The sequence below is a fragment of the Ptychodera flava genome, chromosome 6 (genome assembly GCF_041260155.1).
Source record: "Ptychodera flava strain L36383 chromosome 6, AS_Pfla_20210202, whole genome shotgun sequence".
Lineage (NCBI taxonomy): Eukaryota > Metazoa > Hemichordata > Enteropneusta > Ptychoderidae > Ptychodera > Ptychodera flava.
In genome coordinates this window covers 18,510,450-18,535,887 of record NC_091933.1, presented here as the reverse complement: position 1 = coordinate 18,535,887, position 25,438 = coordinate 18,510,450, and the positions used below count along the sequence as shown (strand labels likewise).

The window sequence follows — 25,438 nt, the reverse complement described above, 5'->3', positions numbered from 1 at the left end:
ACGTATTTTGAATATTTACAAGTTAAGTAAATATTACTCATGTATGTTTATTTTTGACTTAATGCATAACAACTTGCCACATAGAATTGATCGTTATTTTGACCTTGTCTCCCATGATTATCTAACACGTTCAATTACCGACAATAATATTCGAGCCCCACATACAAGACTTAGAATTATTCAACATAACATGACGTATGCAGTTACCAAACATTGGAACTCTTTACCATTTTCATTAAAGAAACTAGAATCCAGAAGTTTATTCAAAACGGAATTGTATTCTTATTTACTAAATTAATTTTACAAACTCTATTGTCATATTTATTTTAGTGTTATATTTATATATTTGTTGTTGCTGATTGACACTTTATTTTTAGCTCACGTGTGTAAACATGTGGGCTATTGTCATAGCGATGTCTGTCTGTCTGTCCGTGTGTGGTGTGTGTGTTAGTGTGTGTGTGTGTGTGTGTGTGTGTGTGTGTGTGTGTGTGTGTGTGTGTGTGTGTGTGTGTGTGTGTTTACACGATAACTCAAAATCACCTGAACTGATTCAAGTCAGATTTCGTAGACAGGTACCATATGCTACTTGCAAGAACTGATTAGATTTTGGTTAGTGTGGCTTGCATATTAATGAAGTTATGCAACATCGTTTTTTTCCGTACAATGGTTTCCCTATGGAGACGGTAATGACAGTGTAGACATATATCAAGAAATACTGCACAAAATTTCATGAAACTTTTCACAGATGACAATCTCAGAACATTATGATGATACTGTGAGTGTCATGTCAATTATCTTCTCATTTGCATATTTAATGAACTTTTGTTATTAATGAGATAACTCTGAAATTCCTGCACCAAACTTGATGATACTTGCAACAAATATTGATCTGATATATATCTAATTATACTTAGAAGCATTGGGCAGTGTCAAGTTAATAGCTCATTTGCATATTTTATGAAGTTTTGTAATTAGTCATATAACTCCGATATAACTTCACCAAATGTGATGAAATCTGCTGCAGATACTGATTGGACTGATATCTAACTGTAGCATAAAGCATTTAGTAGTGTGAAATTAATTAAGGGTTCATTTGCATATTTAATGAACTTTGTAATTAGGTATATAACTCTGAAATTACGGCACCAAATTTTGTGAAACGTGCTACAGATATTGATTTGATAAATATTTAATTGTACTATGAATCATTGAACAGTGTCAAGTTAACAAATAGGTCATTTGCATATTTTATGAAGTTTTGTAATTAGTGATATAACTCCAAAATAACTGCACCAAATGTGATGAAATCTGCTGCAGATACTGATCCGACAGATATCTAATGGTGGTTTAGAGCATTTAGTTGTGTGAAGTTAATTAAGGGTTCATTTGCATATTTAATGAACTTTGTAATTGGTGATATTACTCTGAAATTACGGCATCAAATTTTGTGAAACGTGCTACAGATATTGATTTGATAAATATTTAATTGTGCTATGAATCATTGAACAGTGTCAACTTAATTTAGGGTTTATTTGCATATTTAATGAACTTTGTAATTAGTGACATTACTCTAAAATTACAGCATTGAATTTAATAAAACGTGCTACAAATGTTGATCTGATGGATATCTAATTGTCCCATGAAGCATTGAGCAGTGTCAAGTTAATTAGCAGCTCATTTGCATATTAAATAAAGTTTTATAGTTAGTGATTAAACTCTGAGAGTACTGTGCGAAGTTGAAAAAAACCTGCTACATATAGTGATAACATATATCTTATTGTTCTGTGAAGCGTACTACTATTAATGAACCTGTTGTAAAACACGTGAGCATATTCAGTTCATATCTGGTTTCTATTACAATTACCACTCATTTGCTGACACCCGTCTGTCTCATATACGTACGTATGATTGCTTTGTTATACTTTTTTCTTTGAGATTCGGGCCATGGACTAGATTAGTCTCTATGGACTATTTCCATGGTCCTCACCAGAAACTTTGTATCGAGGTATACTTTGACATTTGCTTTTGTGTTGTAGTTGTTTTTTCTTTCCGGTGAAATAAATTTGATGATTGATGATTGATTCATATTATAATGAGCTTCACAGGTGTTATACTTTTTGGAGACTTCGGTCGTGGTTGATAATTGCAGGAGATTATGCGAAAAGTAGGACGAGATGGCATCATGCCGCCTGTCGCGTAGCAACCGTACTTACTATGTGTGCTTTCAGATCAAAAACACTGCACATATAAGTGAGACTACCCACAATTCCCCTTGATTTGTGTGCTCAGACATTATTTGCTAAAGGCTTCTTCAATTTTATCAGTTTCTGTACAATTTGAAACTTATAATTTAAATTAAGGATTATTGGTTGAAACTATGTTCCAAAATTAATTATAGTGTATAAAATTCTGGAGTAAATTGAATAAGAAGTCGATGTTTGGAGGTGCTAACATTGTGCACTTGTCAAGGTAAAGTAATCAGCAACTAAGTTGGTCTCATTATACCACCTGTCAGACATACAAATTTCCTTTGTTACAATCATTCAAAAACATCAATACCCTTTCTTTTGCCAATACAGATGCAACTTATTCCCTCAGTTACCTTGAAAATATTGCATATGGCTGTCAAAAATCTATGTTGACAAAATCACAAAATTGCTATATCCTCTGCGGAAAAGGGGTTGATCTTCTCATTATTCCGAGTGAGAAATTAGAGAATTGTGATTATGAAAACTATGGTCCCAGAATTTTGAAATATGGACCGAGCTGTTCTGTGTACAGAAGACACTTGCTTCAGTTCAGTGAGTGATCTCCGTGTGTACGGATCATGGAGAATTGTGGGTAGCCTCACTTACTGTGCACTGCTTCACGCAAATCAAAACATAACACGCCAGCAGTTTCAGAAACACTTCCTCCCATGACGAACTTGTAAAAGACGACATGACTGACAGTAAACCATTGAGTAAAATCTGACAGTATCGCTAAAGGACTTTCAAATTCGGTTCAAACACACCCATTATATATTCTAACCAGATGTGGACTGAATATGCTCACGTGTTTTACAACAGGTTCATTACTAATAGTACGCTTCACAGAATAATCAGATATATGTTATATCACTATCACTATAGGGAAAAAGTGCGTGACTAGAGCGAGAAACTGACGCTTTCTCGCAATCGGTGAGAATCTGTTCTTATTCTCACCGCTGTCGGTGAGAAAATTTTAATCTCCACTGGAGATTGGTGAGAAATGCACTCCTTGGCGAGAATCAAGTGTGAGAACAAATTCTCACAGGTGAGAATGGAAATTCTCACTAAGTACAGCGAGAATTGAAATTCACTGGCGAGAATCATCAAGACTCGCCGTTCATTGGCGAGAATCATAAAGACTCCGAAAGGCGAGTCTTGATGATTCTTGCCAGTGAATTTCAATTCTCGCTGTACTTAGTAGAAAGCGTCAGTTTCTCGCTCTAGTCACGCACTTTTTCCCTATAGTGTATATGCAGCAGGTTTTATCAACTTCGCACAGTACTCTCAGAGTTTCATCGCTAATTAGAAAACTTTAATTAATATGCAAATGAGCTGTTGATTAACTTGACATTGCTTAATGCTTCATGGGACAATTAGATATCCATCAGATCAACATTTGTAGCACGTTTCATCAACATTTGTAGCACGTTTCATTACATTTAATGCTGTAATTTTAGAGTAATATCACTAATTACAAAGTTTATTAAATATTAGCCCTAAATTAACTTCACACTGTTCAAGGTTTCAAAGCACAATTTAATATTTATCAGATCAATATCTGTAGCACGTTTCACCAAATTTGGTGCCCTAATTTCAGAGTTATATACCTAATTACAAAGTTTATTAAATCTGCATATGAACCCTTAATTAACTCCACACTAATTAATGCTTTACAACCCAGTTAGATATTTGTCGGATCAGTATATGCAGCAGTTTTCATCACATTTGATGCAGTTATTTCGGAGTTATATTACTAATTTTAAAACTTCATGAAATATGCAAATGGGCTATTATTAATTTGACACTGCTCAATGCTTCTCAGTACAATTTGATGTTTATCAGATCAACATCTGTAGCAAGTTTCATAAAATTTAACGTCGTAATTTCGGACGGAGTAATATCACTAATTACAAAGTTTATTAAATATGCAAATGAACCCTTAATTAACTCCAAAAAACTAAATGCTTTACACCACACTTGTATATTTTTTGTCGGATCAGTATCTGCAGCAGATTTTATCACATTTGGTGCAGTTATTTTGGAGTGTATAACTAATTACAAAACTTCATAAAATATGCAAATGACCTATTTGTTAACTTGCCACTGCCAAATGCTCCTCAGTACAATTAGATATTTATCAGAACAATATCTCTACCCGATTTCACTGACTTGGGTGCCGTAATTTAAGAGTTATATACCGAATTACAAAGTTCATTAAATATGCAAATGAACCCTGTATTAACTTAAATTAAATTCAGTAATTTTATAGTAATATCACTATTACAAATTTCATTGAACATGCAAATGAACCCTTAATTAACTTGACACTGTTCAATGTTTCATAGCACAATAAGAAATTTACCAGATCGATATCTGTAGTAGGTATCACCAAATCGGGTGCCGTAATTTCAGAGTTATATGCCTAATTACAAAGTTCATTAAATATGTAAATGAACCCTTAATTAACTTCACACAACTAAATGCTTTACACAACATTTAGATGTATGTCGGATCAGTATCTGCAGCAGATTTCATCACATTTGGTGCAGTTATAAATGAGGTATATGACTTATCACAAAACTTCATAAAATATGCAAATGAGCTATTTATTAACTTGACACTGCCCAATGCTTCTAAGTATAATTAGATATATATCAGGTCAATATTTGTTGCTAGTATCATCAAGTTTGGTGCAGGAATTTCAGAACTATGTCACAAATAACAAATGTTCATTAAATATGCAAAAGAGTAGATAATTGACATGACACTCACAGTATCATAATAATATTATGAGATTGTCATATGTGAAAAGTTTCATGAAATTTTGTGCAGTATTTTCTTGATATATGTCTACACTGTCATTACCGTCTCGTACGGTAAACATTGCTTTTGCATAAGTTCATTAATATGCAAGCCACACTAACAGTAGTAGTATATGGTACCTATCTACCAAATCTGACGAGAATCCGTTCAGACGTTTTTGAGTTATCGTGTAAACAGACAGACAGACAGACACACACATACATACACTGACAGACTCTCTCACACACACATACACACAAGGACAGACAGACAGACATCGCTATGACATTAGCCCACGGGTTCACACACGTAAGCTAAAAATGTGAGAGGAATTTTATATATGGTAAAACTAACCTCCCCTAAGCTCAAATCTTTCCCGTTTTAGAAACACGCCAATTCCCCTCAGCATCACACGACAACAACAACACGAAATTTACCGAACTACTTTCACTTAAAAATTTGTGAAAATCCTGAAACTACCGAATGGTGCATGGTCGGCACTTTCCATAAAAGAGTATCGAGAGCTTCCTGAGGCGGGGTTACATAACCGCCTCATACCTTGAACAATACCCGTTGCTAGTCTTTCTTTCTATTTGTCTGTGCACAAATATTTATTATTTCTTCACTGAAACAACATCCCATTGTGAATGCACGAGGAAAATGGGAAATTTTCGACGATCGAATAAATTTTAAAAATTAGCATTACTTGAGCTTTAAATTCAATTTAAAAAGAAACCCTCGATGCAAACATGTTTGGATGATAACATTTACGTGCTTGAATTTCTTATTAGTAAACGTGCTTTATCATTTCAGGTATTTGGGCAGAATTTCATCTTAGATGATCACTTCTTAGCTCTCGTAGGTTCTATTGCTTCAGTTCTCGGTTGTCTTTCTCGTATAGTTTGGGGATACCTGGGTGACAGATTTTCCTTCCGTGTAAGTATGAGATCAAATCATTGTTTTCGAAATGTTAAAATGTAAAATTGAAGTATTCCCTTAAAGTCATGTCCTTTTGAGAAGCGCTTGGTCTCAAAACTCAGATGTTTCAAGCGTTACAAAAGTATATGATTAAGTGGTCATGTGTAAGAGGAAGGTGGGGGAGTGAGTGAGTGAGTGTGAGTGAGGCAGAAATACAGAGTCTTTTTTGATAAAAATATTTGAGTGACTTGCTTCAAAATTATTGGTATAATCGAACTCTAACAAATAATAATTATCTGTTTTCATAGGCTGCAATGCTCTTACTATGTACCAACACTGTTGTGCTAATGGTTACGTTTATACTCACACGAGAGGCTGGAAAAGCGATGTTTGCTATATGGGTGTGTGCCATACAATCTACATTCGTTGGACAGTTTGTACTTTTTCCAATGGCAGCGGCAAGGTATGTTAATTGTTTAAAGGTAGTAGTCCGTGGGCTGGAGGGGCCCACCGTGCACCCCCCCCCCCCCACATCCCTACTTCTTGGGTATTTTTTTGTTCTTTAGGACCTGCTGAACAAGAAAAAAGATGTTAACATTGGATATTTTGGGATGCACTACCTATCTAGGCTGGTTTTTGATTTGCATGTACCGCAAAAAATGGCCAAAAATGGGTAGGGGTAAGGGGTACTATATCCTCCCCTACATTGAGTAAACTAGCATGAAATAGCACAAACTATACATTTTTGGAAAGCTGAGATTCTGCTCTTTATGAGAAACACCAACTTTAGCAAAATTAATTTGTGTACATAGAATAGGACGACTTTAAAATGATTTTTTTTGACAATTTTGAAATTTTTTACCCAAAATACCATGTAACAATTGTGATTTACTTGTTATTAAGCAAAATTTTGACAGCTTTTTGTGTTTGAATTATTTATTCCCACATATTAAACAAGAAAAAAAGTGTTAACATTAGATATTTAACTATACACTACTTCTCTTGAGTCAATTTTGAATTGCGTGTATCTGTATGGGGTGTGCAAAAGCTAGGGGTAGGGGTACAACATTCTTTCCTTGATGAAGTAAACTGGCTTGAAATGCCATATACCTTATAGTTTTAGAAAGCTTAGATACTGGTCTTTCTAAAATGCATAAAGTTTTAGTGAAAAAATATGACGTCATAGAATTGGATAACTTTAAATCGATTTTTTCTGGTAATTCAGTATTTTTAACCGGAAGAAAATACGACAACTATTGTTTCCTCCTTATGAAGCAAATCAAACACATTTATGGATGTTATTTACTAATTGCAACGTGCTGAAGAAGAAAATAAATGTCAAAATTGGGTATTTACATGCATTATTGTCTCTAGTCACTAAAATAGCAAGTTTTGCTACATTGGTATATCGTGAATGGGCATTTTATTGTTATGCAATGAACTAATGCACAGCCTTAAAAAGAAGACTCGAAAACGTGCACACATAGTCACATTGCCATTTTCTCCTTCAAGTAAATAGATTATTGACGACTGTCTATTGTTATCATTTAATTTTTAAATATTTTTCTATAAAATAATTTTGTTAAGGCGTATTTGGAAAATTGTCTATGCCTCCTTGTCTTACTTTATATACCGCAAGCATTACTAACAATCTATTAGGCCGAGGCTAGAGGGGGCGTCTACGTGCACCTCCCCCCTCACCCCACAGGATAACAAACCTGTAATTTTCAGAAGCTTTGGGATCCCTAGAATAAGAAATGGGATTTTAACAGACAAAATATAGGGACTCAATAGCTGTTACGGTCATGTTTTGAAGGGTACCACAAAATCACGATTTTGTGACCCACGTGTATTTTTGTCAAATCTGTCTTCTTGTACGTGATCTGCTGAGCTTACTGTTTAACATGACCTAGGTTATGGGGTATCATTAGAAAGGTAATTCATTCTTCTTGAAAATGGTATATAGCAATATGCAATATCTTCTATAGTTTTCATGAAATAGGGCCATAATTTACCCCATACCCCAAAGTTTTATGTCACAAATTACTGTCAAAACTAATCTAAATTCCACAAATTATTTACCTATACATAATACAAAAGGCAATACTGTGTATTAACTTTGTCTTATTTGCTACAAGTACATGTTAGAAACTTGGAATAAACTTTTAACAGAAAAAATATTGGGATCCTGTAGCTGTAACAGTCATATTTTGAAGGGTACCGAAAAATCACAGTATTACTGACTCGCATTCGTTTTGTTAAACCTTTCTTCTTGTAAGTCTTCTGCTGAGCTTATTTTGAACATAACGAGGCCAATGGGGTACCATTAGAAAGTTAATTTACTCTTCTTTAAAATGATATGTTGCAATATGCAATATCTTCGATAGTTTTCATGAAATAAGATCAAAACTTACCCATACTCCAACGTTTTATGTCGCAAATTACTATCAAAACTAATCTCAAATTCTACCAATTATTTTCCTAGACACATTACAAAAGGCAATTCTTTGTATAAAATATATTTTATTTGGTACAGGGACATGTCAAAAATATGAGTTAGACTTTAAGAGACAAAATATTGGTATTGAATGACTGTTACTGGCATGTTTTGAAGGGTACCGTAAAGTCAGAGTATTACCGACTCGCATATGTTTTTGTTAAATGTGTCGTCTTGTAAGTTTTCTGCTGAGCTTACTTTTTACCATAGTCTAGATTATGGGCTGCCATTGGAAAGACAATTTATTTGGCTTTAAAATGACATATTGCAATATGCAATATCTTCTATAGTTTTCATGAAATAGGACCAAACCTTACCCCATACCCCAAAGTTTTATGTTGTCTATTACTGTCAAAACTAGCATTTAATTTCGATAAATTGTATAAAAAAGACAAACTTTGTATGAAACATATTTTATTTGTTACAGAGACATTTCCAACTATGAAAGATACCATTAACAGGATAATTATTGTGATTTAATAGCTGTTAGCATCATAGTTTGAAGGATGGCAGGATATATGTTGCTGAAACCCGTGAAATTTTATTAATCAAGTTTCCTTGAAATTTATCTGCCAACCTTTATTTTATCCGTAACACAGATTATAGGGTATCATTACAAAGCTTTTATCACTCTTTATTTTAGCATATGATAAGTGTATTATCATCTGAAGTTGTAATGAAATGGCAAAAAACTTACCCAGCCCTTAGTTTTATTTGCAAACTACATCTGTTCGAAAACTTTGCAGTTTGCGAATTTGGGATATGGGTAGGTAAGTCTGGTCCTATTTCATGAAAACTATTAAAGATATTTCATATTACAATATGTCACTTTAAGGCAAAATAAATTTTCTTTCCAATGATAGCCTATAAGATAGGTTAGAGTAAAAAGTAAGCTCAGCAGATGACTTACAAGATGACACATTTAACAAAAACACATACGAGTGGGCAAGACTGAGACTTTACAGTACCCTTCAAAACATGACAGCAACAACCATTCATTCCCAATATTTTGTCTGTTAAAAGTCTATCCTATATTTGTAACATGTCTCTGTAGCAAATAAAACAGATTTCATACAAATCATTGCCTTTTGTAGTATGTCTAGGTAAAAGTTTGGTAGAATTTGAGATTAGTAGTGATAGTAATTTGCAATATAAACTTAGGGGTTGGGGTAAGTTTTGGTCTTATTTCCTGAATACTTAAGAAGATATTATATATTACAATATGTCATATCAAAGAAGAAAAAATTACCTTTCCAATGATACCTCAATAGCCGGGTTATGTTAAAAAATAGGCTCAGCAGATGACTTATAATAAGACAGGTTTAACCAAACGTATGCGAGTTGGCAATACTGTGAGTTTGTGGTACCCTTCAAAATATGACTGTTACAGCTACAGCATCACAATATTTTTTCTGTTAAAAGTTCGTTTCAAGTTTCTAACATGAACCTAAAGCAAATATACTAAATTTAATACAAATCTTTGCCCTTTATATTATGTCCCGGTCAATAGTTGTCAGAATTTGAGATTAGTTTTGACGGTAATTTGGAATATAAAACTTTGGGGTATGGGGTAAGTTGTGGTCCTATTTCATGAAAACTATAAAAGATATTGCATATCGCAATATATTATTCTAAAGAAGAGTAAATTACCTTTCTAATGATGCCCAACTTGCTACATTATGTTAAAAAGTAAGCTCAGTAGAAGACTTACAAGAAGACAGGTTTAACAAAAATGTATGCGAGTTGGCAGTACTGTGATTTTTGCAGTACCATTCAAAATATGACTGTTACAGCTAGAGCATCTGGATATTTTTCTCTTAAAAGTTTATTTCAAGTTTCTAACATTTACCTGTATCAAATAAAACAAATTTGATACAAAGCATTGCCCTTTGTATAATGTCTAGGTAAATAATTGGTAGAATTTAAGATTAGTTTTGACAGTAATTTGTGACATAAAACTTTGGGGTATGGGTAAGGTTTGGTCCTATTTCATGAAAACTATAGAAGATATTGCATATTGCAATATGTCATTTTAAAGCCAAATAAATTGTCTTTCCAATGGCAGCCCATAATCTAGACTATGGTAAAAAGTAAGCTCAGCAGAAAACTTACAAGACGACACATTTAACAAAAACATATGCGAGTCGGTAATACTTTGACTTCACGGTACCCTTCAAAACATGCCAGTAACAGTCATTCAATACCAATATTTTGTCTCTTAAAAGTCTAACTCATATTTTTGACATGTCCCTGTACCAATAAAATATATTTTATACAAAGAATTGCCTTTTGTAATGTGTCTAGGAAAATAATTGGTAGAATTTGAGATTAGTTTTGATAGTAATTTGCGACATAAAACGTTGGGGTATAGGGTAAGTTTTGATCTTATTTCATGAAAACTATCGAAGATATTGCATATTGCAACATATCATTTTAAAGAAGAGTTAATTAACTTTCTAATGGTACCCCATTGGCCTCGTTATGTTCAAAATAAGCTCAGCAGAAGACTTACAAGAAGAAAGGTTTAACAAAACGAATGCGAGTCAGTAATACTGTGATTTTTCGGTACCCTTCAAATATGACTGTTACAGCTACAGGATCCCAATATTTTTTCTGTTAAAAGTTTATTCCAAGTTTCTAACATGTACCTGTAGCAAATAAGACAAAGTTAATACACAGTATTGCCTTTTGTATTATGTATAGGTAAATAATTGGTGGAATTTAGATTAGTTTTGACAGTAATTTGAGACATAAAACTTTGGGGTATGGGGTAAATTATGGCCCTATTTCATGAAAACTATAGAAGATATTGCATATTGCTATATACCATTTTCAAGAAGAATGAATTACCTTTCTAATGATACCCCATAACCTAGGTCATGTTAAACAGTAAGCTAAGCAGATCACGTACAAGAAGACAGGTTTGACAAAAATCCACGTGGGTCACAAAATCGTGATTTTGTGGTACCCTTCAAAATATGACCGTAACAGCTATTGAGTCCCTATATTTTGTCTGTTAAAATCCCATTTCTTATTCTAGGGATCCCAAGGCTTCTGAAAATTACAGGTTTGTTATCCTGTGGGGTGAGGGGGGAGGTGCACGTAGACGCCCCTCTAGCCTCGGCCTAATAGATTGTTAGTAATGCTTGCTGTATATTAAGTAAGACAAGGAGGCATAGACAATTTTCAAAACACACCTTAAACAAAATTATTTTATAGAAAAATATTTAAAATTGAATAATAACAATAGACAGTCGTCATAATCTATTTACTTGAAGGAGAAAATGGCAATATGACTATGTGTGCACGTTTTCGAGTCTTCTTTTTAAGGCTGTGCATTAGTTCATTGCATAACAATAAAATGCCCATTCACGATATACCAATGTAGCAAAACTTGCTTTTTAGTGACTACAGACAATAATGCATGGTAAATACCCAATTTTGACATTTATTTTCTTCTTCAGCACGTTGCAATTAGTAAATAACATCCATAGATATGTTTGATTTGCTTCATAAGGAGGAAACAATAGTTATCGTATTTTCTTCCTGTTAAAAATACTGAATTACCAGAAAAAATCGATTTAAAGTTATCCAATTCTATGACGTCATATTTTTTTACGAAAACATTATGCATTTTAGAAAGACCAGTATCTAAGCTTCTAAAACTATAAGGTGTATGGCATTTTAATCCAGTTTACTTCATCAAGGAAAGAATGTTGTACCCCTACCCCTAGCTTTTGCACACCCCATACAGATACACGCAATTCAAAATTGACTCAAGAGAAGTAGTGTATAGTTAAATATCTAATGTTAACACTTTTTTTCTTGTTTAATATGTGGGAATAAATAATTCAAACACAAAAAGCTGTCAAAATTTTGCTTAATAACAAGTAAATCACAATTGTTACATGGTATTTTGGGTAAAAAATTTCAAAATTGTCAAAAAAATCATTTTAAAGTCGTCCTATTCTATGTACACAAATTAATTTTGCTAAAGTTGGTGTTTCTCATAAAGAGCAGAATCTCAGCTTTCCAAAAATGTATGGTTTGTGTTATTTCATGCTAGTTTACTCAATGTAGGAGAGGATATAGTACCCCCTACCCCTACCCATTTTTGGCCATTTTTTGCGGTACATGCAAATCAAAAACCAGCCCAGATAGGTAGTGCATCCCAAAATATCCAATGTTAACATCTTTTTTCTTGTTCAGCAGGTCCTAAAGAACAAAAAAATACCCAAGAAGTAGGGATGTGGGGGGGGGGGTGCACGGTGGGCCCCTCCAGCCCACGGACTATAGTATTAAAAATTGAGCAAGATAGAACTTTTCATAAACAGACATTTGAATGTCATTAGCATTTAACATTTGAATGCATACATATGTCTGGATAAGCGATCGTTCTCCTTTTTAGCTCAAGTGTGTTAACACGTGGGCTAATGTCATAGCGATGTCTGTCTGTCTGTCCGTGGTGTGTGTGTGTGTGTGTGTGTGTGTGTGTCTGTCTGTCTGTCTGTCTGTCTGTCTGTCTGTCTGTCTGTCTGTCTGTTTACACGATAACTCAAAAACGTCAGATTTGGTACACAGATACCATATGCTCCTTGCAAGAACTGATTAGATTTTGGTAAGTGTGACTTGCATATTAATGAAGTTATGCAATATCGTTTTTTTTCATATAATGGTTTCCCTATGGAGACAGTAATTATCAATGCACAAAATTTCATGAAACTTTTCACAGATGACAATCTAAGAACATTATGATGATACTGTGAGTGTCATGTCAATCATCTTCTCATTTGCATATTTAATGAACTTTTGTTATTAGTGAGATAACTCTGAAATTCCTGCACCAAACTTGATGATACTTGCAACAAATATTGATCTGATATATATCTAATTATACTTAGAAGCATTAGGCAGTGTCAAGTTAATAAATAGCTCATTTGCATATTTTATGAAGGTTTGTAATTAGTCATATAACTCCGATACAACTTCACCAAATGTGATGAAATCTGCTGCAGATGCTGACCAAACTGATATCTAACTGTAGTGTAAAGCATCTGCTAGTATGGAATTAATTAAGGATTCATTTGCATATTTAATGAACTTTGTAATTAGGTATACAACTCTGAAATTACGGCACCCAAGTCAGTGAAATTTGGTACAGATATTGTTTAGATAAATATCTAATTGTACTGAGAAGCATTTGGCAGTGTAAAGTTAACAAATAGGTCATTTGCATATTTATGAATTTTTGTAATTAGTGATATAACTCCAAAATAGCTGCACCAAATGTGATGAAATCTGCTGCAGATACTAATCCGACAGATATCTAATTGTGGTGTAGAGCATTTAGTTGTGTGAAGTTAATTAAGGGTTCATTTGCATATTTAATGAACTTTGTAATTAGTGATATTACTCCAAAATTACAGCGTTAAATTTGATGAAACTTTCTACAGATGTTGATGTGATAAATATCCAATTGTACTGAGAAGCATTGAGCAGTGTCAAGTTGTTAATTTGGTTCATTTGCATATTTCATGAAGTCTTATAATTAGTCATATAACTCCGAAATAACTGCATCAAATGTAATGAAAACTGCTGCACATACTGATACGTAAGATATCTAACTGTGTTGTAAAGCATTTAGTAGTGTAAAGTTAATTAAGGGTTCATTTGCATATTTAATAAACTTTGTAATTAGGTATATAACTCTGAAATTTCGGCACCAAAATTTTGTGAAACGTGCTACAAATATTGATTTGATAAATATTTAATTGCACTGTGAATCATTGAACAGTGTCAAGTTAATTTAGGGTTTATTTGCAAATTTAATGAACTTTGTAATTAGTGACATTACTCTAAAATTACAGCATTAAATTAAATAAAACGTGCTACAAATGTTGATCTGATGGATATCTAATTGTCCCATAAAGCATCGAGCAGTGTCAAGTTAATTAACAGCTCATTTGCATATTAAATAAAGTTTTGTAATTAGTGATTAAACTCTGAGAGTACTGTTCGAAGTTGAAAAAAACCTGCTACATATAGTGATAACATATATTTCATTGTTCTGTGAAGCGCACTACTATTGATGAATTTGTTGTAAAACACGTGAGCAAATTCAGTTCATATCTGGTTATCTCATACTTGCTGTACGAAACGTATACGATAGCAACTTATTTTTTATCTGTCTGCATATGTAATTGTCTTTGTTATACTTCCATCCAGAGAGATCTTCAAAATGTTGTATGCCTAATGCAATAATGCAATTTATTGTTTTTGTGTGACAGCTATTTGGAGGACCTTTTCATTTTTCGTTCTAGTGCCAAACATATGCAAGTGAACAAAGGATTATGCGAAAACTCTATAAAAATCTTCATATTGAAAATTGCTTATCCGATAATTGGTGTTCAGGTCCCTACATATGACTGCATTCCTTGTTTATTTGTACATTAGTTAGCATTATTTGAGCGAATTGGTTTCGGTAAAATATTTTGACTGAATCTCTCAGTCTTCATCAGCTGTTGTATCCTTGTGAATGCTAACCGTTCTATAGATCGTACGATGACGTTACGTCATCGTACCATTCACAATGACACAACAGCTGATAAAAACTGAGTGATTCAGTCCAAGTATTCTGCCCGAAAGCAATTCGCTCTGAGTTACAGGAATTACGGCAAAAACAATATGATCCCTGAGCAAGGAAACAATATTTTAGTAGCATTACTTGATTTAAGATTGTATTTCAGTTTTTTATATATTCAGCGCACATCACATGCTCTAAAAACTGTCTGATTTCTTCGGAATGAGTTTTCAACTTCCCTATGAATAACTTCTCTGACATTCGTTCAAATGATTGTTGAAAATTGCATTTGTAGACTTAAGCGTAATTTGGCCATATGTCTGTAAAGACCAACCCAGCTAGACAGGACATGATGAAAATTTGTTCATATAATAGTGGTCCAGAAATTTTGCCTGTTAAGTTTTCTCTTTGGGTGTCAATTTTCTAAAATTTGAGAAAACACATTTTCCGGGAAAAGTACTCAAAATATAGCTTTCTACTTTGTGGTGTACGTTCACAGACGCGACATTCAATTTTGATCATCTATAATGCACATATAAATTTTTCGGACTATCAGTCCAATGCGGTAACCCATTTTACTCAATCAGTGACCGACTTGGAGCTCTTAAATGTGTAATTTTGGTTTCTTGAGATCAAAGGGGAAGTTCACCAAGGATGATTTTTACATATGTGGTAGATTTGTGGTCATTTACCCCGGAAATACTATTTTCATCGTTTATAACTTGCTGTATTTTTTACAAAAACCGATAAAAATAGTACAGGAAGTTGCCCATATAATTTGAATCATGGGTAAAAAACTCCAAGCTTGGAGCTTGCATCATGCGATATGGAAGGGACCTGGCAAAAGTAAGCCAGGTTGAGTTCTGATGAATTTGGAATGGGATTTGATTGCCGCTATTTTGACATAATGCTACTTCAATTGAATTTACCTGAGGATCTAACATCACAAAGTTCGCTATGGTGATTGCCACGATACTGACGTAATTAATATAAAACTTCAGAGGCACTGGGTGTGTACATCCCTGCTTATTAGCAAAGCAGCATGTAAAGGGGACAAAGACGGAAGGATATGCCTGTAAAACATCAACAGAGACTCTTATAGGTCAACTCTAGCTATTCCTCCTGTTCAGTCTGAGGAGCGACTAACACCTTTGATATAGTGATTGATTTAAGAAAGAGTGGCGTTGAGGTACAGGCAATTATATTCTGTCACCTTCTTCTGCCCAACCACTAAGATAAGGTTTTTATAAACATCCAATGAAATGACGATGGCAAGTTATTTGGAAATCAGCTTCCTCTTATCTCGCGAGAAAGAATGATTGAATCCTTCCAATCTTTTGCAGATCCTTTGGTGAAGAAAATGCAGGCCCCAATTATGGCATTTTATTTACTTCAGTGTTAGCATCGATAGTCACGGAAACGCTAGTCGTGTATTTCTTGTTTCAGCACATTGGATGGATTGGTCTTTTTAACTTTTGTGCGGGATGTTCGTTGGTTGGTGAGTACAATATCAAATATCACGACGATGCAATCAGCTGGTTATATCGGAATTCAGTCGGATCGCATAGAGGCATAGGCTATTTCACTATGTTTTTTCAATCATGACAACAACTTGGTCATTGTATAAAATATATAGATGTAATGTTTTATACAGTACGATATCACTCAAAATAACCGTGAAAACCTCTAAACTCCGACCAATTTTAATGGTAAATAACCGTGATAGCTTGAGCAAACAAGGCTTATTTATAAATACAACCATTAAATGTTATTGTCTTAATCTAGGCAGACAGACGTATAAAAAGGCAGATAGACAAATAAGTGACAGCAACTTGTCGTGCTTGAAACGCTTATTTTTACTCTTTGAATATGAAATAAATTCACGAAAGGCGTGATTTTACTTGCATTCAACAGGTGGTATATTAACATTTACCTTCAACGTGAAGACACCAAAAGGAAGGGATATATAGGCACAGAATTTCCACAAGACAGCGTATCGCTCATTGAACATTTGAACAGCGCTGCCCAAACCAATTTGAATTTATGCTAATATCATACCTGTAGCAATTCAGTTATATAAATGCTTCTTAGGGGTTATTGCCCGAAGTTTTGCCGATATCACTTCGTGTTCGAGTGGATCCATATTTTAACGAGTTGCACCGTCAAAAACCAATCTCAGGCTGCCTTCACAAATACTTGAGAGGGAGCTGGAGGAATTCAGGGGCGATTTGACAATTCGCGAGTACAAGAGGAGACTTTAAGATTTTGTTCTTGGTGTGAGGGGTATCTGAAAATATTTAGTTCCCAATATTTGTACATTTTCAGATTGTACAATTTAGTAGGTATAATATTTTATGTCAACAAACGATTCAAGTGTTTGTACTAATTATTATTACATATGTAGCACAGATTACCAATCTATTGGCAGCGAAATAAAGTTGGTATTTGCACAGAGTTAATATAGCCACTATATTTTTTGCAGTTTCACTAAAATTGTGAAACGTTTCTAAGTATTTTAGCTTTTTATTGAGCTAATTATCGCTGCTTTTAAATATTTTACTAATTGCTTGTGTTCAGTTAAATATTGTACGTGCTTTGCCAACTGCAAAGCATTTTGAAAACAGGTCACGTGCCATTATATGTTTACATAGAAAAACCATGGTCAAGAAATTATTTCACGCTAAATTATGCAAATTAGATATTATCCCGTACTACTTTCTATTGGTAAAATATTGTCGCCGGCTCCTGAACAACAAAGAATATTGAAGCGGATTGTATATCTATGGAGGAAAATAATTATTACGATTGGCAGAACTGTATTTATTCCGAACATTTAGAATAAGAATTTTATTATCGAAGTGAAACTAACATCTTTGCAAGGACGGAACAAAATATTGGGACTACAAAAAATTGTGACTACGATGGAAGCGGTACCGCGAAAGCTACGATAAGCCGTTGACATCTGCACGATTTGCTGTTGTCTCGACGGAAGACGTCATAGCTCCCGTCAGGTTGCAAAAAACTAAAACACCGTTATGAAACCCGTCACGAAGTTGCTGTTTTCAACGACTGGCTTCAGACAATAACGAAATAACGGAAACTCGTACACCCGAGAATATTTCCATCGCGGGGTCGAGCTTCACCCATGACCGTGACGTAAATATTGCCAGATTTTACGTCAGAAATGTAGCGACGAAGAGTATGAGCTAGATTCGGTATCAAGTTACCATAAATCAGTCGCCAAAGAAGATCAACATCGGCAAAAGTGTAATATTCATTGGGGTTGATAACAAATTCAACCCGTGACAGAGCACATCGACAAGCGATAGCGCATTGCCAGTGACGGTCATCATGGCGAAGTCAAATCTGTTTGGCCATGGCCAGCAACACCGGATACACAGAATTATGCAAATTTTTCAATTTGCCTCCTCTATACAATCGTAGGAAGGTTTCTTATCTTAGCTTCCTGTACATATGTTTTGTGGTAAACTGTTCTCATTTAACTCAAATCCCAAATCCCACTGAAAATTCAACGTAGTCTACGGGTAAACCTACCATTTCGGGTACCCTTTTCCAGAATCAGTGTTCGTAAACACTCCTTTTTGCCACGTGCTTTAAGCAATTATAATGATATTGCACAATTGCCCTCGAGTAATGATATTTTTAACAGATTTAGTCTTTTAAAACAAGTGTAAGGAATTATTTTTATTCATGATTTGTATGTTCTTTGTAATTGTCCTTTGCGTTAATTTTGTGTTTATCTGTATTTTATATATATTTCTATGTTTTGCGGAGCCTGTGATTGGAATTTACTCCTGTTGCTTATCCGAATAAAAAAAACACCTCAGTACCCTGCATCAAAATATTTGCATATGAATAGTAGAAAATTTCCCTTAGCTAATCAGTGAGCTCCTACCTGATGAAAAGTTCATTGACAGCATAACAATGCGCACTTTATAGAATTTATATGCAATCAGACCTTGGAGGGCGCTCTGTGGCGTTCCGAAGGTATTTCCCTCTTGATACGGTGTATCTGCCTGTACTTTCATAATAAGCAATATCATGTACCACCAAATCGCATTTCATGACTTACATTTCGAACAAAATCTGAAATAGTTTGAACACTATTTAATTTCCGTGCGAAAAAAGTAGATGGTGAAACTATTGATTTTTTTATATTTCTATGCAATCTAAATACAGTTTCTTGGTGTCTGCCTACAGCATGCCCAAACTCACAATATTCAGCTTGTCGAATAAGCTTGCATATATGGAAGCCCGTAAGGGACATTCTGTAAAGCAAAAAATATAATTTATCTCGTGCGCGCGAGATGTTTTTTCCGTGCGCACGAGATGCTTTTCGGTGCGCACGGAATACTTTAGACTAATATTTCAGTGCAAACATAAGGAGTCCGAATTACTGACCCAACAATTCCTTTGTGGCCACATCAGTTACCTTTTCTGTTTGTTGTACATCAAGTATGTATGAGCATACCTTGAGGTAAGTAATTGTGAAATACTGGTGTATCAACTTAGTTATTCAGTATCCGGCTGAGAGAGATCAATAATCTAACAGACAGCCTAACTTTCCTACACAGGACAAAGCCAGTATGCCTAGAAGACATTATGGACTACAAGCCGAACTTGTAATTTTCTACATTTGATGGATTACTATCACACTGAAAACATAAGGATCTTTTTCAAACTCACGCGTCATATACAATAAATTATTTCCGTTAAATGTTGATGATTTACGCCCATGTAATCACTGTTACGACCTTGTCTGAAAGATGAAGTAGTGAATAAACACGGGATATTAATGCATACATTTTTAAATATGAAAAGGTAGCATTTTTCAGTAAATTATTGCGAAGCCGAGCTGTGTTGTAAGTAGAGGTAAAATGACCAATGTCATTTTAATATCCATATCTGCCTTCTTGTCACATCAGATCTCTTGGTCCGAAAACCAGTCGTGAAATGTTATACATTTTCGACGGAATATCATGACAATAACATGAATGACAACTTATCAGATCAAAATATTCGACTAAAGAATTTGGCCTTCATTTCAGCATTTTGGGACAATGGAGGTATCACTATGACTGTAAATTCTGAACTGTTATACAAAAACAACTTGTCCGGCAATTTTAGACAGCTGGCATATTTTAAATCTTCATTGATGTTGATGCCATGTAAATACCATTTCCAAATAGATATGATTAAGAAAAGTTGTCAGTATATAAAAAATATCTCGATTAATAGATAAGATACATAAAAGGTAAATAATGTGGCCACAAAGGAATTGTCGGGTCAGTAATTCTGACTCCTTATGTTTGCGCTTACATATTAGCCTAAGTATTCCTTGCGCACGGAATAATATCTCGTGCAGAAAAACATTTCATGCGCATGGAAAAACATCTGGTGCGGAATAACATCTCATGCGCACGGAAAAACATATCGTGCATCAAACCAACCTTGTTTAATACCCATGACCATGAGACATTTAAAGCCTGAGCCATCGGGAATTATTTCGTCGTTGAGAATTCAGGCCATTTTCAACCCCGATTACCCTGTCAGGACGTATCGGTTACATAGCTGATTTGCAATTTGATAGAATTGGCACATCACATTTGTATGAAGTCCGTTAGAGATGGATTTACTTTATTATTAATTTGTATGCTTTTATATTTAAATTGACATAACAGTCTCTCACCAATGAATCGTGTAGCAAATTGGAGAAGTTTAAGTACTGCAGTACTTTTGAATTAGAATCCTGTGAATAAGTGTCCGAAGCAATTTTTCATGTCGCGTTTATGCAGACAAATTAGTTCACATGTCGCTGTATGATGTCCAGTTCATACGATATGCCAATTTAATTGCTTTTTTCATAAATACCCAAAAAGTGTCGCCAGGATGGCTAATGCTGGCCAATCATCATGTTTGGTGGTAGCTTACGTCAACTTTGTGTTGTGAGTCTCTATTTTTAATTAACATATAACTGTTCGCATTTATAAAGCCGACTAAGGTAAAATACATTGAACGTTGTACCATGTTGAACAAAAGTTTTCTCATAAGCAATTACCTCCGTAACAATATGAGCTACCCGCGTATAAGCTAGCATACAGAACTAGTGCATGATATATGTGCAGCGATGTCAGAAACATAATACCCACTCAATAATGCTCCCAAATGCAATAGATAAAGGCTAACAAAAGCTGCTGTGACTATGAAAAGCTGACATGAATGTATTACACCAACGTCTGCATAACTGGAATTTCACAACCTTGATAAACGATAACATGTGTACTAGGCAAAGTAATCGGGGAAGGTTGAGTTAGCTTTTGACTGTGCTTTCGAAGGACTTCAAACATTTGGTACAAAACGCACCTAGAAGAAAGAACACTTGACAGTTCTTAAAATTAAATCTCAGACTGACATATATCCAAGAAAGATTATGGGAAACAAAGTCTTGAAGTGTTCATGGTCCATACAGTATATGTTTATAATCTACTCTTCATACTCCTTCACAGCTATTTTTGTATTTTTCAACAATTGTTTTGGAACAATTACTGTCTGAATCTTTTGTACACGTTATTCTTTTGATTTTTGTACATGAACAACAGTCCCGGGGTAACGATATGTTGATACTTTCTATCAAATCGTGAAGAGACTTGTAAACTGAGAGAAAACTCTGATTCTGGAAAAGTTCAGCCATCGATTTCTTCTCTTTGAATGCTGCGTTCATTACATAGGTAAGTACAGAACATACACCGACCCGCAAATGTACATCTCTTATTTACAGCTGACAAAACTGTAAGCGACAGTAATTCCCAATGGGAGCACATGAAGAAGAATAGGCAACAGCCTTGAGCTGGTAGGCACTATATGCGAAACAAGTCTCTCGGCAAAGAGGCTGCAAAACAATTACTTTGTAAAAAAAGACTGGTTACTTCAACCGTTCCCATAGGCAAATCACAGAGTTAAACTGGCAAAACTGCAGAGTTCTTAGCAAACCTACCATGGATAAGGTAATTCTGAATGGGATTCTACCCAGGAGATAACAGACACGATACTGCAATGTATTTAATGCAGCTAATCTCTGCTAGGTTGGGACCTGTCAAATTAAGTGAACAATAAATCGGTAGTGATAACAATTTTGAGGGCGAATGGAGTTGTGCTGATCAAACTGCAAAGGAGCAAGTAATTAGTCATATGAGTCGACCAAACGACAAAAATCAGTTGCAGTACCTGTAGGTTTTTTCCATACAAACAACGTTTACATTCAAAGATGTGGCCAAGACATGCCATATTTCTATGAGACAAGCTAAACTTGCAACAATGGCTCATCCTGTGCAATGCCACTGGCTCATTCATGGTAGTAAAATCGAACATATAAGTCAAGCAGTAACGTAGCATATATGTTATACCTAGCAAATATCATACTACAATGACAAAAATAACCAGATGTGAACTGAATGTGCTCACGTGTTTTACAACAGTTTCATTAATAGTAGTACGCTTCATAGAACAATAAGATATCTGTTACATTACTATATGTAGCAGGTTTAATCAACTTTCGCACAGTACTCTCAGAGTTAAATCACGTGTTACAAACCATTATTTAATATGCAAATAAGCTGTTTATTAAGGTGACACTGCTCAATACTTCATGAGACAATTAGATATCTATCAGATCAACAATTGTAGTACGTTTCATTACATTAAATGCTGTAATTTTATAGTAATATCACTAATTACAAATTTCATTGAATATGCAAATGAACCCTTAATCAACTTGACATTGTTCAATGTTTCATAGCACAATTAGAAATTTATCAGATCAATATCTGTAGCAGGTATCACCAAATTTGGTGCCGTAATTTCAGAGTTATATGCCTAATTACAAAGTTCATTAAATATGTAAATGAACCCTTAATTAACTTCACACAACTAAATGATTTACAGCACAGTCGCATATCTGTTGGGTCAGTATCTGCAGCAGACTTCATCACATTTGGTGCATTTATTTTGGAATTATAAGACTAATTACAAAATTTCATAAACTATGTAAATGAGAAATTCATTAACTTGACACTGCTCTATGCTTCTCAGTACAATGAGATATCTACCAGATCAAAATCTGTAGCACGTTTCATCAAACTTAATGCTGTAATTTTGGATTAATATCACTAATTACAAAGTTCATTAAATTTGCAAATGGTCCCTTAATTAACTTGACACTGCTCAATGTTTCATAGCACAATTAGATATATATCATATCAATATCTGTAGCAAGTTTCACCGCATTGGGTGCCGTAATTTCAGAGTTATATACCTAATTATAAAGTTCATTAAATATGCAAATGAACCCTTAATTAACTTCTCACTACCTGATGCTTTACACAACAGTAAGATATTTGTCGGATCAGTATCTGCAACACATTTCAGATAATTTTGTGCAGTTATTTCGGAGTTATATGACTAATTACAAAACTTCATAAAATATGCAAATGAGCTATTTATTTACTTGACACTGTCCAATGCTTCTCAGTACAATTAGATATTAATCAGATCAATATCTGTAGCAGGTTCCACTGAATTGGGTGCCGTAATTTCAGAGTTATATGCCTAATTACAAAGGTTTTCGAGGCTCTATGCTTACATTCAACACCAACATTAAGGAGTGTCGTCACGTGACTAACTTCTTGCCATCGTTGATTTGTACATTTGCACTTTTGCTGAAGCAAAGTGGGTTAAAAAAAGTAAAATTCCCTTGTGGAAAAAGACTTTTCAGCTTGCATATCCGTGAATGACAACATTTCACATTATTGAAAACCATAACGCCGTAGACATTATCCATAAGTAAATATAGGTTGTGCTTGAATAATCTAGCGTTTTAATGTTTCAGTCTGGCGACAGTATGTAAGTTATTAGGACGAAAAATGAACACTATGTGATAAATAGTTTTGTCCAATAATCTGGCAAAGTAATAGTCATTTATGTCAGTGACTTCATCAGGAACTGATTTAGGAATACTTTCTTTTATTCGTTCATTATTTTTAACACATACATATACATCATTTGAACCAATTACGTAAATAATGGCACCTGAGGTAGGTTCGTGAGAGTAAAATAGAGAGTCACCAAAGTCGTTCTCGCGCACAGGTGTTGGCAAGCATTTTGTTCTCCGGCATACGGGTAGGCGATTTGTTAATTCTTTCAGTCAGTCGGTTGATAATTCGGCCAAAAAATTCCAGCGACTAAATGGTGGCTAGAGTTGGGTTTTAGTGAGAATTGCAAAAGCGAAGAAAAATGTCACGTGGTAAGGAGAAGTCCGTCACTGCAAAAGTGTTTGAATTTGAAGTTTCGGGAGCAATTATAGGATCTAATCTTCGGGACTGTGCAGAGATGCTAATACTACGAATTGGGAAGGGGAAAAGTTTCAAATTGTAGGGAGAGCAGCTGCAAACAACTTCCTTCCTCCCCTCAAATATAATTGTGTTCACACACTTTTCTAATTTTACATTAAAACCCTTGTAGTTACAGTTTCTTGAAATAGGGTGATAAGCTACTACAATATTATACATAGAACTTGGCTAAAATGTTTTCTAAGAACGTATGTTGTGCTGTGTATACATCTTTATTGTGACTCAGAGTATTTGTATCTCTATCCTGTGTCAGCAGCAAACATGTCCAATATTAGTCAGATCGGCAGAGAATGGCGTGGAATGGTCGCTGTCATAGGTGGAATATTGATTAATCTCTCACTAGGCATATTTCACACATTTGGTAAGTATATTCGTTTGTCTTTCTCATTATTGCATAGCACGATCAATTTTATGATATAGTGGTGGTGGTATCCATGCAATCAAAAATAAGTTAACATGCATCTACCTCTCATTGTTGCATAAGTAAAATAAAATTGTGTTTTCTCCAAATCTGTTTAGGTAACCTATCTCCATACTTAACATCCTATATCAGAAAACGAAGCAGACCATCATATCTTACATACGAGGTAAGGCACTATTGTGTGTGGCTTTACATTGTAGAAATAAGCATTTCAGTCTCAAAGGTTTACAAGGTGCCATGTTTATTGTGTTTGACTTCAAATATTTGAAATGTATGTTTTGGCGAACTGAAGTGCGACTGACTACATCAACGTTGTTTCTTAAATCATGGCTTGTCTAAAGGAGCCTTTGATGAGCAAAAATGTAGAGTATCGTAACATTTTGCTATATATCTATACGAACTATTCACCAAGCAAGGACGCACTACATACTGCATACATAATTACCACTGAGCCGTCATGACTCACTTGAACAGAGCGAGGAAATATAGGGGCGAGAGGAGAGATCAAAGAAACATGGCTCGTACACAAAACCTAGTCTTTATTCT

At 34.6% G+C, this 25,438-nt stretch overlaps 1 long non-coding RNA gene across 1 annotated transcript; it reads left to right on the top strand.

The window, feature by feature from the left end:
* Nucleotides 1-6,287: 6,287 nt before the first annotated feature.
* LOC139134283 (uncharacterized) lies at nt 6,288-17,687 on the top strand. The gene is made up of 3 exons (XR_011552766.1): nt 6,288-6,432; nt 16,390-16,544; nt 16,961-17,687. It is a non-coding gene; the product is annotated as an uncharacterized lncRNA (long non-coding RNA).
* Nucleotides 17,688-25,438: the final 7,751 nt, after the last annotated feature.